The sequence below is a fragment of the Phocoena phocoena genome, chromosome 15, assembly GCF_963924675.1.
Source record: "Phocoena phocoena chromosome 15, mPhoPho1.1, whole genome shotgun sequence".
NCBI classification, from domain to species: domain Eukaryota; kingdom Metazoa; phylum Chordata; class Mammalia; order Artiodactyla; family Phocoenidae; genus Phocoena; species Phocoena phocoena.
This window is the reverse complement of record NC_089233.1, coordinates 20,254,106-20,267,539: the sequence shown is the minus strand read 5'-3', so window position 1 is coordinate 20,267,539 and position 13,434 is coordinate 20,254,106.

Here is a 13,434-nt window from a genome sequence, read left to right as displayed (position 1 = left end):
AGCCCGCATAGACGGCGTCCACACAGCTGTCCTGGTCCCCGGGGCCACCAGGGGACCGCACGGCTCCCGCCCAGCAGGAAGAGACTCCGCCCCGGGCTGGGCCAGTTGGGCGCGCAGGGGCCGGGGCGCAACCTCAGTCCGTAATTCTGCTCTTTCCCCTCCCTTCCCATCGCACTCACACCTGCACCCCTCGGTCACCCCGCAAGGGATGGCTCTGAGCTTTCCTGGAAAAGGGATTTTACCAACGGCGGCCCTTATGGAGAATGTACCACCTGCCAAGTATTGTACCAAGTGCTTTACATCCATCATTAACTCATTTAATCTTTACAGCATTCCCCATGTAACAGCTGGGGCTCAGAACTGGGATTCAGATTCAGATGTCTGACCTCAGAGCTTGTGCTCTTTGTTACTATGCCAGTGGCCTCTACTGAGAAATGATAAACGACAGATTAATTGGTTGGTTCAGTTATTCATTCAATAGATATTTATCTATTATCCCAGGCTGGGAAGCAGGAGAGATAAGATCTCTGTTTTCATAGAACTTGCAGATTCCTAAGCGTTAGATATCAAAGGCACACATGAAAGGCTGCCTGGCTATGGCCGTTACAGTCCTAGCTGCAGGCAGACTTGGTTCAGGGAGGGCCTGCAGGGGTCCAGCTGGTTTTCAAGTTTTGACTCATTCATTTCTCCTTCTTTGTGTAAAAATCCCGGCTGATTTGAGGGTCGTGCAGCCAGGCTCTGCCACCATCTCCCCCTCCTCCTCTGTCATCCTTGGCCCTCCGGTCACACCGCCCACAGTCAATGAAGACTTTGCTGGCTGGCCCATAGCTTTCATCCCCCCCCCCAATTCTGCTGTCATCTCTGGTGTCTTCAGTGTCACCTGCTCCTGCACGCTGACCCTGACCCACACTGCAATCAGCTCATGGTCACCCAGGCTTGCCCAAGTAACCCCAAGTCAATCTTGCGTGGCTGGCATCTGCATTCCCCAGCTGCTGGGCAGGGGGGAGTGCTAGGGGCTCACGGGGGCCTGCTTCTCTACAGAATTGCCCTTGGCCACTGGGGCAGCCCAGTGCCCCCTGCCCATGACTGACGGACATGGGGTACAAAAGACTGGCCCTTTTGCCTCGAGGTGGGACCAACTCTGTGGTGCAGTTTGTGCTCGAGAGGTCCCCGTGAGATGAGGCTGAAGCCGGTCTCCAGCTGAGACCCCTCCTTCCTTGGCTCTTCCCCCTGCCCCATCCTGCTTCCCTCACTCCCCTTCTCTTAAAGAGTTCTTCCCGACATGTCACTTGAGCAAGAATCCCTGTCTCAGGCTCTGTTTACAAGAACCTGCCAAACCTAAGGCATCCTCTAACCACATTGTCCTCAGCTGTAGCCTTGGAAAGCCCGACCCCCTCATGGTGCAGAAACCTCTTTTAGAAATATGTACATCATGAAGTCTTTGGTTACTCCTTCACGCTTAGCTCATCCAATACCCTCAAACCTAACTTCATAACAAAAGTGGTTGCTTGCCACTCTAGAGACCAACCCAAGCTACTGGACATGTGAATGAGCCCTTCTTTATGCTTTATATTTTGTGCACTGTACACTTGTTTCAGAAGGTGCATTGTGTTTATTATGCTTGGATTCACAGGAATTTCTCATGCGATAAATTTGATTTGCATAGACTACAAACTACAGGTGAACTGGTTTAGATAATTTGTGTGTGTGTGATATAAGTAATACCCGTTTTAGAAACTTTGCAAAATTCAAAAAATATATATAAATAAGAAAAGAACACTCATTCATTGTTCCACCTCTTGGAAACACAGCATCTCTGTTAACATTCTGTCGTATTTCCCCCAGTGTTGTTTTTTTCCTGCGCCTATACGTCTGGTGGGTACTGTGTTGAAATATTAACAGTGTTTTCCCTTCCAGAGCTTCTATTTCCCCTGACAGCCCTTCCTCTATTTGAGTGAGGCTGCTCTGAATTTATTGCCTCAGTGAAGGGATGAGGAAGCAGAAAGAGAGAAAAAGAAGCTTCTTCTACCTTTTGGGTATTTGTATAACTCTTGGCATGAACCTAGACTTAAGAGAATGAATAATGAGAGTAGAACAGATTCCCTAGACATGGAGAGGATAAGGAGTAGAAAGGAGAGAGAAGATGCTGCAGGTCTCTGAGAAAGGGGGACCACTCTGCAGTCCCCTCACCCAAGGACGGGACCCCATGTGAACGTGCGGGACCCAAGGGCGAGGGGATCCGTGTCTCACTTCTGGGTGGAGATGCTGCGTGCTATGTCTGGGCAGAGAGCGGGTGCTAGGGAGGTTTCCACTGCTTAGTGTGATATGGAGGTGGGCGGAGGTTTTCTACATGCCCGAGGGAGAGAGAGAGAGAGAGAGGGAAAGGCTCTACATAAAGAAAAAGGGACAATGCAGTAGAGACCAGTAAGGACAAGAGATAGGACACAATGAGACCATGGGCATCTCAGGGGATGGCGGCTGGGGCAGATCATGACAAGGACTCGGTGCCGTCTTGCTTCCTGGCACTATGTAAACTCTATGGAATTTAAACCCACCTTGGAGAAAAGCTGGGAGAAGCCAGATGGGAATGAATTTCTTCCACCTGGCACAAGGGAGCTTAAAATAAAAAGTTAAATTGAGTTATAAAGATAAAAAGTTACATTTATTTGCCACACCTCGGTTTGTGCTCTGCTTCTGGACACATACATAAACCAATAACGTTTCCCCATTCTAGTAAAAGAATGGAAAAAACAGAAATGGTAATGGGAAAAATATTCCAATCATGATAGATAGCAATAAAAAGAAAGTCCTTAGGAATAAATTTAACTAGAAAGGCACAGGACCTATATGAAAACTATAAAGTCTTATGAAGACTGTAAAACAAAATGTGAACAAATAAAAAGATACGACTATGTGGGAACACTTAATGTGATTAAAATATTTATTCTCTCTAAATTAAATTGTAAGTGTAATGAAATTCCATTATTGCTATAATACTAAATCTACTCCACGGTCTTTAAAACTTGGTTAAAATTGGGACTTCCCTGGTGGTGCAGCTGTTAAGAATCTGCCTGCCAATGCAGGGGACACTGGTTCGAGCCCTGGTCCAGGAAGATCCCACATGCCATGGAGCAAATAAGCCCGTGCGTTGCAACTACTGAGCCTATACTCTAGAGACCACGTGCCACTACTACTGAAGCCCATGTGCCCTAGAGCCCGTGAGCTACAACTACTGAAGCCTGCGTGCCACAACTACTGAAGCCCGCGTGCCTAGAGCCCGTGCTGCGCAGCAAGAGAAGCCACCGCAATGAGAAGCCCGTGCACCGCAACGAAGAGTAGCCCCCGATCGCCGCAACTAGAGAAAGCCCACGCGCAGCAACGAAGACCCAACGCAGTCATAAATAAATAAATGTATGGAAAAAATATTTGGCTAAAATAAAGATCATATATAAGAATAATGCCTGAGAATAGGCAAGAAAAGTGTGAAAATTAAGAATAATGAGAAGGGGGCTTGTCTTTCAGGGTATAAGAACATACTGTAAAAACTACAGTATCAATATAATTTCAGCACAGGAGTTGACAAATAGAAAAATATGTCAGTGGGATCAAATAGAGAATCCAGAAATATATATCCACATATTTGAGAATTTAATAAATAATAAAGATAATATTTTAATTCACTGGAAAATTCAATAAATGCCATGGCATAATTTATCCATCAGGAAGAAAGTAAATCTTTCTCACTCTTCTTTTAAAAATAGATTTTATTTTTTAGAGCAGTTTTAGGTTCATAGCAAAATTGAATGGAAGGTCCAGAGATCTCCCATATACTTCTTGCCCTTAAAATTGCAGAGCTGGCTCCATTATTTACATCCCCCACTAGAATGGTGACTTTGTTACAAGTGATGAACCTACGTTGACACATCATTATCACCCAAAGTCCACAGTTTAGGGTTCACGCTCGGGTTGTACATTCTCTTGCACAAATGTACAGTGACAGGTATACATCGTTATAGTGTAATACACCACTGTATTTTCATTGCCCTAAAAACGCTCTGTGCTCTGCCTGTTCATCCCTCTCCCCCCTTCAATCTCTGGTAACCACTGATCTTTTTACTGTCGCCGTAGTTTTGCCTTTTCCAGGATGTCATGTAGTTGGAATCATACAGTATGTAGCCTTTTCATAATGACCTTTTCCACTTAGTAATATGCGTTTAAGTTTCCTTAAGTCTTCTCATGGTTTGATAGGTCATTTCTTTTTAGTGCTGGATAACATTCCTTTGTCTACATGTACCACAGTTTATTTGTCCGTTCACCCGGTGAAGGACAAGTTGCTTCCAAGTCTTGGCAATTATGAATAAAGCTGCTATAAACATCTGTTTGCAGATTCTCAAGTGGATCTTGTCAACTTTCTATTGAAATATATCATACAGAAAAGTGAACAAATCATAGGTCATACAGTGAACACATTTGTTTAACCTGTACATAGATCAAGAAACAGAATATGACCAGCAACTCCACAAGGTCCCTTATACCCCATTCTAAGAGCAACCTCTACCCTGACTTCTAACACCATAAATTAATTTTGCTTATTTTTGATATTTATATAAATAGAATCAGACCATATATTCTCTTCTGTGTCTGGTTTCTTTTTCAATAATATTTTTGTGAGATCGTCCATGTCATCAAGTGTAGTTGTAGTTCACTCTCATTGCTGTATTACATTGTATGAATATACCACAATTTATCCATCCTAGTGTTGATGGGAATTAGGGTTTTTTTCCCCTACCAGTTTTTGGATATGATGGAGTGCTATGAATATTCTTGCACATGTCTTTTGGTGAACATATCTATGCCTTTCTGTTGCGTATATACTTAGGAGCAGAACTTCTAGGTCATAGGATATATATATGTTCATCTTCCGTAGATTTTGCCAAATAACTTTCCAGAGTGGTTGTACCAGCTTACATTTGGTGGTGGTGGTGGGTAGTTTCTTTTGTGATACAGAAAATATAGAAGCTGTAAAAGAAAAAAGATGTATACTTAAAATATATAAAACATTTAAAAAACTTAGAAGGGCAAAATATACCATAAACAAACATCAGAAGTATTGGCAACACAGAATATAAAGATTAACATGTATAATAACAAACTGCTCCTATAAATTGACAAGAAAAAGACAAACAACCAAAAAATATACAAAGGCTATGAATAGGCTCTTACATAAGATGAACTCCAAACGTGTGAAAATGTGCTCAAAAACACTACCAGTCAGAGAAATGCAAAAACAAGATTTTTAAAAAGTAACAAGTATGTTGCTTTATGTCCATAAATTTGCAAAAATTAAAAAGAAGGCCACGGTAATGACAGAATGTTGGTAATTGCTGAAGCTGAGTTGTGAGTATTTGGGGGCTCATTATACTATTGTGTTTGGTTTCAAGATGTTTGAAAATGTCCATGATAAAAAGAAAATCCTCAAACAAACAAAAATAAGAAGGCAAAGTCCACTGCTGCCAGGGATTTGGGGAAAAGCATACTCTCATGTGTGGTTGGCAGAAATGTAAATTGTTACAGACTTTTTTGGATGCAATCTGGAAACATTTGTTTAAAATAAAAATTGCATAATCCCTTTGACCTGAAAAACCCATTCTCAGGATCTTTCCCATAAAAATAAAAGATCTTTATATAAAATTATTTTTTGAATATATTTTTTAAAGTTTATAATGGTAGAGATATAAGAGTGCTTATTGGAACATTGCTCTTAGTACAAACCAGTAGAAACAAAGCAAGTAGCCTTCAACTGAAGTACAACTGACCTAGTTACAGAACATTTGTACTTTGGAGTATTATGCAGCCCCTAAAAACAATAGAGTGTATTTATTAACTCAGAAAGATTTTTAAGAATAGCAAGATGCAGAAAGATCATTATAGGAACCTATTATCTTTGTAAAACCATGTGTATGTATATATATGTAAGTTATTTTATATGAATATGGATAAAAATACAGAATGCAATATATTAGTTTGTTAACAAGGATTTGTGGTATGCTAGAGATGGTATGTTATACTAAGAAAGGGGTAAACCAGCAAAAAATTAAAGCTGCTTGAAGAATATCGCTATGTATCTACCCCGTTTACATAAAAGCAGATGTATATATGTGCGGTGTGTGTATGCATTAATGTGCATTTATGTCCTTGCCCAAATGAAATAGCTGTTTATATATTACGCAGAGCCATTTTAATCCCCATGTTTCCACACTTCGTCAGTTCTGTACATAACTCAGCACTAGAATGCCTTCACAAACAAAATAGGAGTCTCCTTTTCATCTTGATGATGAAAATACTACTTTTGAAAAAATTTATGACCCTCTCCTTGCTTCACACATAGGATCTTACCTACTCTGTCAACTAACTAGCAAGGAAGGTTTTGTTCCCATTCTACAGATGAGCAAACTAAGTTTCAGAGAGGTTAAGTAAAATTTGCCCAAGTTCACAAAGCTAGTGAGTGAAGAGGCAGTGATTCAAACCCAGCTTTGTCCCCGAGTCTCCGAACTTGAACTCTCTTATACTTCCTTTCCCTTGTCCTTCTCTCGACGTGTTTTTCTGTGGATTCATCTGGTCTAGATAAAGGAGCCACCAAGGCATATGGGCCTGTGATGACCCGGGCAGAAGCAATCCTCGTTGTTCATTCGCCCGCTGGCTCACTGGCAGACCCCATTAGGGTTTGAGGCTAAAGCCCCAGTTGGGACTCCTGTGCCAGAACTTGGTCCCTACATCTCCCCCGGGAAACTTGTGGCTCCACAACTCCTCCGGGGACTCACCCACGCTCAGATTTAGCGCTCAGTTATTTCTCTATTTCCTCCCACCCTGGGTTGTGAGTAACCAACCGCCCCCTAGACGGAGAGAGGTGGGTAAGCGCCCTAGACTGGGTATGGGAGCAGCATTCCAAGTCCTGTAGGAGGAGCGTTCTGTCTGTGCCTCACGAGAGGCCTCTAGTGGTAATACTTCAAACTGCAGGCTTACTATTCCATAGGTGTATGTATAATCTACTATGCAGGCAAACCGGTTCAGCTGTTGGAAGTCAGGGTGTAGGTTATCCACCGAGGGTTCTGAGGGAAGGAGGCCAGTGAGCGCGAGGACGCACGAGGGAGTCGTCTCGGGATCTGGTCATGTGTTTTTCCTTCTTACGGGTGCTGGTTGCATACTTCTTTGTGTGTATTTCATTGATGTGCTGGAGTCAGTTCATGAGAGCCGACTGTTACATTTTCTGGAATTTTGAGAGCTGTCAGTTAATCACAACCATTGTAAAAAAAAATTAAATTATATAAACTCACAATTAACTATATTTTATTTAAGACAAACGTAATAAATACTCAAAACTCATCACTTCTTAATTGTCTTACTGTTCTCTCTGCCCTTGAGATCATCTACATCTACGGTATCTGTATGGCGGAACTACCACATATGGTTGCTACCAGCATCGAAGCACCCCAACTCCATGCTCCGCGACATCACTTGAGCAACTTGCAATCAGCCACAGCAGGAGTATTTACACCATGGAAATAAGCCGATGCTACAAACCAGGCTTGATTTATTGTTTTGTTGATTGCCTAGACTTAAGAAAGTGAGAAAGAAAATGTACATAATGCACATTGTCTGAAAGCGTTCTGTGTCTGTGAATATGGCATAAAAGAAATCAAGGAAATCTTCTTCTTCCTATTTGGAATGTATTATCTGATTCAGCCGAGAAATCGCTCACATCACTGAAGAATGAGTGGAGTTTCGATTTCTCTTCTGGGACTCGTTTATAGTGCAGAATCTGGAAACGTGTTAGAATGACAAATTCTTGGCCTTGGCCCCAGACCTATTGTGTCAGAAATTCTGTGGGTGAGGCCCAGCAACTTGTGTTCTAGCAAACCCTCCAGATGATTTTGAGGCACACTAGGGTTCGAGAACCACTGGTCTAAGTGTGTAAGATGTCACTTGCTCAGAGAGGAGATATACCCCACAGATAGTAGACTTATCTCTCCACCTTACCCCCAGAATAAGAGGGGATTAACCACTTGATGAGGGATTTCTCCCAGGAATTTTAAGATCAGGGGTGGGGAAATTAGGACAATTGGCATCTTGGCAAAGCTAAGAAAACAAGAAAGCTTTTCCTCTCTCTTCTTTCTTCTATCTTCTTTGCCTACACACTTTCCCTTTGGTTGGTGATAGCAACATGAGTTGAGATGTTCGGATCAGGGATCTTGCTGTGGGGTTGGAAAATGCTACTTTAGGAAAGAGTCAATGATTTGATTTTAAGCTGCTGCTGTAGTCATTTCTGGTTCTAATATTTGCTTGTATTTTCTAAATTTTGGGGTGTAATGCTGGTCCTGAGATATCCTTCTGGATCCTATTGACTTCTAGAATTTTGGAAAAGTGAGACGGGTGAGATGCTGGTTGAAATAAATAACCTGATTGTGGAGGTGCTGATGGACCGTCATGATCCAAGCCAGCTCCTGAAAAGGAAAACAACCGACCTGAATGAATCCTTCCAGCCCATCAAGACAGGGACTGGGAGGAATGAGAAGGGAAAGATAGAGAACAACAACGACGATGGTAAAGATACTGAGGGTCTGATGTGTGCCAGGCCACCATACAAGGGTATTACATAGTTATTGACTATATTCCCCACACTGTACATTTCATACCCAGGACTCATTTGTTTTGCAACTGGAATTTTGTATCTCTTAATCTCCCTCACCTATTTCTTCCCCCCTCACCCCGGTCCTCTCTTGCATCCACCTGTAAGAATGATTTTTTTTTTTTTTTTTTTGTGGTACGTGGGCCTCTCACTGTTGGGGCCTCTCCCGTTGCGGAGCACAGGCTCCGGACGCGCAGGCTCAGCGGCCATGGCTCACGGGCCCAGCCGCTCCGCGGCACATGGGATCTTCCTTGACCGGGGCACGAACCCGTGTCCCCTGCATCAGCAGGCAGACTCTCAACCACTGCCCCACTAGGGAAACCCAAGAATGATTTTTATAGTTACCTTTTCTTGCCCCTTTGCCTGACAAGAGGCTTGGTTTTAAGTCTTTGAGTTACCCTGAGAAAGGAGGAAGGTGGCTGGCCTCGAGTGGAGCCCAAGAACCCTCTCCACCCCTGTCCTCCCGGTGGAAGGGTTTTGAAGTTCGGACTTTGACCAGATTATTTCACTTTTGTTTCTTCTCATTCATGGCTTTGTATGGTTCCTCTTTTATCTCCCTTGAGGCTGGTGTGGTAGAGAGACCTAGAGCTGCTTCCTGCTGTGTGCGTGCATGTGTGTGTGTGTGTATGCATGGATATGTGTGTGGTGTGTAAGTGTGTGTGTGTGTGTGTGTGTGTGTGTGTGTGTGTGTGGTTTAGAAAATTTTGGCTCTAGATAGATTTTGTTTTAAATTTTTATTGGAATATAGTTACTTTACAGAGTTGTTTCTGATGTACAGCAAAGTGAATCAGCCATACGTATACATATAGCCACTGTTTTTTAGATTTCCTTCCCATTTAGGTCACCATAGATCATTGAGTAGGGGTCCCTGTACTAAACAGTAGGTTCTCATTAGTTATCTACTTTATACTAGGTAGCTCTTTGATAAAAATCTTTTGCCCCTGGATTCATCTTTCCTCATCGTTAAAATCGTGGAAACTAGTCTAGAGGAGGTTAAGGGTGGCTACAAAACCTACGTACAGCAGGGGGCAGTAGAGTGTAGTGATTAAAAGTGTGGGCTTTGCTGCGGTAGCTGGGTTTGACTTTGGCTTCAGCCAATCGTTCCCATGCATCTGTGATCATACACCTCTCTAAATGAGAAAACATTTTTTAACTTTTTATTTTATATTGCAGTATAGCTGATTAACAATGTGTTAGTTTCAGGTGTACAGCAGAGTGATTCGGTTATACATGTATCTATTCTTTTTCAAATTCTTCTCTCATTTAAGTTGTTACAAAATATTGAGCAGAGTTCCCTGTGATAATACAGCAGGTCCTTGTTGGTTATCCATTTTAAATACAGTGTGTGCATGTCAATGAGAAAGTTTTTGAATATGAGCCCTCAAATAAGGGTAAAATTACTGATAAATTATATACGTAATTCCTGTCCTTATAGAAGTATGTACTATAAAATATAACAAAGTTGAAATTAAAAATGGAGAAAAATGGTGAAAACAACTTTTAAAAACGCTTTGTTAAGGTGTAATTGATTATAAACTACACATATTAAAAGCGCACAATTTTAAAAGTTTTGACTTCTGTATACACCCATGAAATCGTCACCAATCAAGATAGCAAACAGAGCCATCATACCCCAGAATTACCTCGTGTCCCATCCTCCTTCTCATCCTCCCTGCTCCCTGACCCCCTGATCTGCTTTCTGTCACTATAGATTAGTTTGTGGAGTTTAGTATAAATGGCATTATACAGCATTTAATTTTGGGGGGGAGTCTGGCCTCTTTCACACAGCATAATTATTTTGTTTCAAGATAATTAAGGATGAAATGCACTTTTAAAATAATACTTTGGGGCTTCCCTGGTGGCGCAGTGGCTGAGAATCTGTCTGCTAATGCAGGGGACACGGGTTCGAGCCCTGGTCTGGGAGGATCCCACATGCTGCGGAGCAACTAGACCCGTGAGCCACAACTACTGAGCCTGTGCGTCTGGAGCCTGTGCTCTGCAACAAGAGAGGCCGCGATAGTGAGAGGCCCGCGCACCGCGATCAAGAGTGGCCTCCCGCTTGCCACAGCTAGAGAAAGCCCTCGCACAGAAACGAAGACCCAACACAGCAAAAATAAATAAATTAATTAATAAACTCCTACCCCCAACATCTTCTTAAAAAAAAAAATTTGTTTATTTCCTGGTATGAAATATTTTGTTCTCAGATTGTAGAGGTTTGTCTTCATGTTCTGGATGCTAGATTTTTTTCCCCTTTCACATTGAATTAAAACAATTTTTTAAATTAAATTTTTGAATAGGGAATACATTCTAACCAGATAAAAAGGTAAAGTTAAAAGTCCCCCTTCAACTGCTAGCACCCTTCAACCTAAACTACACTGTGTCCTCCCACCTTCTAAGTCATCACTTTGATTAGTTTCTTAGGTGTCTTCAAGATTTACTTATGCAAATATGAATAAATATGTGCATATATACTTTTGTATTCTCCCAGCTCTTTACAGAAAAGATAGCATGTTTATTCACAGCGATACACAGTGTTCTGCAACTCGCTTTTTTAACTTGATCTATCTTGGCAATCTCTCTATATCTGTTTGTTGGAAGTTTTTTTGTTTTTTGTTTTTTTTTCACAGTTTCATTGTGCTTCATGGTTCTGTAATTTATTACCTGATGGATACTTGGGTGGTTTACAGGTTTTTTTGTTTGTTTGTTTTTGCTGGGAAAAACAATGCCACATCAAATAACCTTGTGTACACCCCATTTTACAAGTGTGCAAATGTATTTGTAGGGTGAATTTTTAGATGTTGGATTGCTGGGCCAGGAGTGTACAATTTATAGCTTTGATAGATGGCGCCTGCATGACCTTCACAGAGGTTATGCCAGTCAACACGCCCACTTGCGGTGGACGATTGTGCCTCTTTCCCTATAGTTTCACCAACAGTGTTTATCCAACTTTTGGATTTTTTTCCAATCTCAAAAATGAAAAATGGTATCTCAGGTTAGTTTTAATTTGCATTTATCTTCATGAGACTCTAGTTGAATTGGATGCTTAGTTTTTAATTGTCTTGCTGATTGTGATGGTTTCATAACATTATTACCTAACATCTCAAGGCATGAAACATGCCAAGTGCCTAGATTTGTGGTTTTCCTGAGCTTTCCATGAGGATGGAGATGCTTGTAAGTGTTGAGATTCTGTTCCACTTGAGTTGCATCCAATGTGTATGTACTCAACTTATTTGAATCCAATTATATACCCAGAAAAGAGGGAAAAGAATAATTTAAGTGGTGTTGTCATGAGACGAGGAAGATTATCCATCAGAGGGTGTATAGCACTCTTTACTCCTTATCCCATCACATGACATATAGCATTCAACTAGTTGTATGGGTTATCATACAAGGTCATAGACAAAAAACCCACGTATACTAAGATTCATGGTAATAGGTAATTTTGCCTCCTCTTGCTTTTTGAATTACATGTTGACCTAGGAACTGAATTTGCTGCCTAAGCACGGTCTATTGTCCTGGTTAAGAGAGCCTGTTTCCCTTAATTCTCAGCATGTAAGAATTACACGGTCTGATGAGACAGTATGCTAAATTCTTTGCCTCGTGGCTGCGGATGCTGAGAGAGGAAGTATTAGTGTATTTGTGTGAGACTAACTGGCAATGTGTATTTGGCGTCGTACCTTGTGGTTTAGGGAGAGCAAAGGTAAATGTGGAAAATGCTTTTGGGGCACACGTCTCACGTGTCATCCTTTCCTTGGAATTGCCCTCACAGTATCTGCAAAAGGAGTGGACCTGGGGAGTCATGTTTGCCTCGACATGACCAAGACTCTTAGGCCACAGCTGAGTGGACCAGGTATGGATACCTGACCCCAGTTAAGGCTTAAAATCTGAATTAATGACGGGAATGTTTGGGAGCATTGGAACTGTGGTCTACTGTAGGATTTGGACCAGAGCTGATGCCATGGAACCCAAAGTCAAGGGCAAGTCTAAATTATGGAGGAGACAGACACTAGGAGCCTTTCAGAGGATGCTGACCTGCAGAGGGAAGTGAGGATACACAGTAGGAGAAAAGCAGAGATGGGAGGTGATTTGCCCCAGAGAGAAAAAAAAACAGGTTGTTGGGGAGCTGAACTTCCCACTCTAGGTTCCCATGAGATTCCTCGAATCCTGACACGAAAACTCCTTTTCTTTAAGCATTTAATTTCCTTTCAACAAGTCCTGAGCATTTGAATTATAAATGTCTAGGATGCTTAGACAATGCTGGCGGAAGTGTAAAATCATATCCAACACTTTGGAAAAGAGTTTGATTTTATCTCCTCAAGTTGAATATTCACATATTCTGTGACCCAGCAATTTCACCAAGAAAAACTTCTTCACCAAGAAAAACTCCTGCATGTATAAACTGGAAACATGTACAAGGATGTTTGCACCAGCATTGTTTATAAGAACTGAAATCTGGAGGTCCGTCAATGGGAGAGTGGATAGATAAACTTTGGCAAAGTCAGGCTATGAATGTCAGCGGTCAAAACAATAACTTACAGGGACTAAACAATGTGGCTGAATATAAGCTGTATAATATTAAGTGAAAAAAGCGCATGACCGGGACTGTGTCTATTTTGTTCCCAGCTCTAACCCCCTCATCCAGCACATGCCTGCTCAGTAGATGTTTCTCAAATGAATAAATTGGTGGAGCAGTTTCCTGGGGAGAACTGTCATTTAAGTCCACCAGACCATGGGGACACATTTGCTGC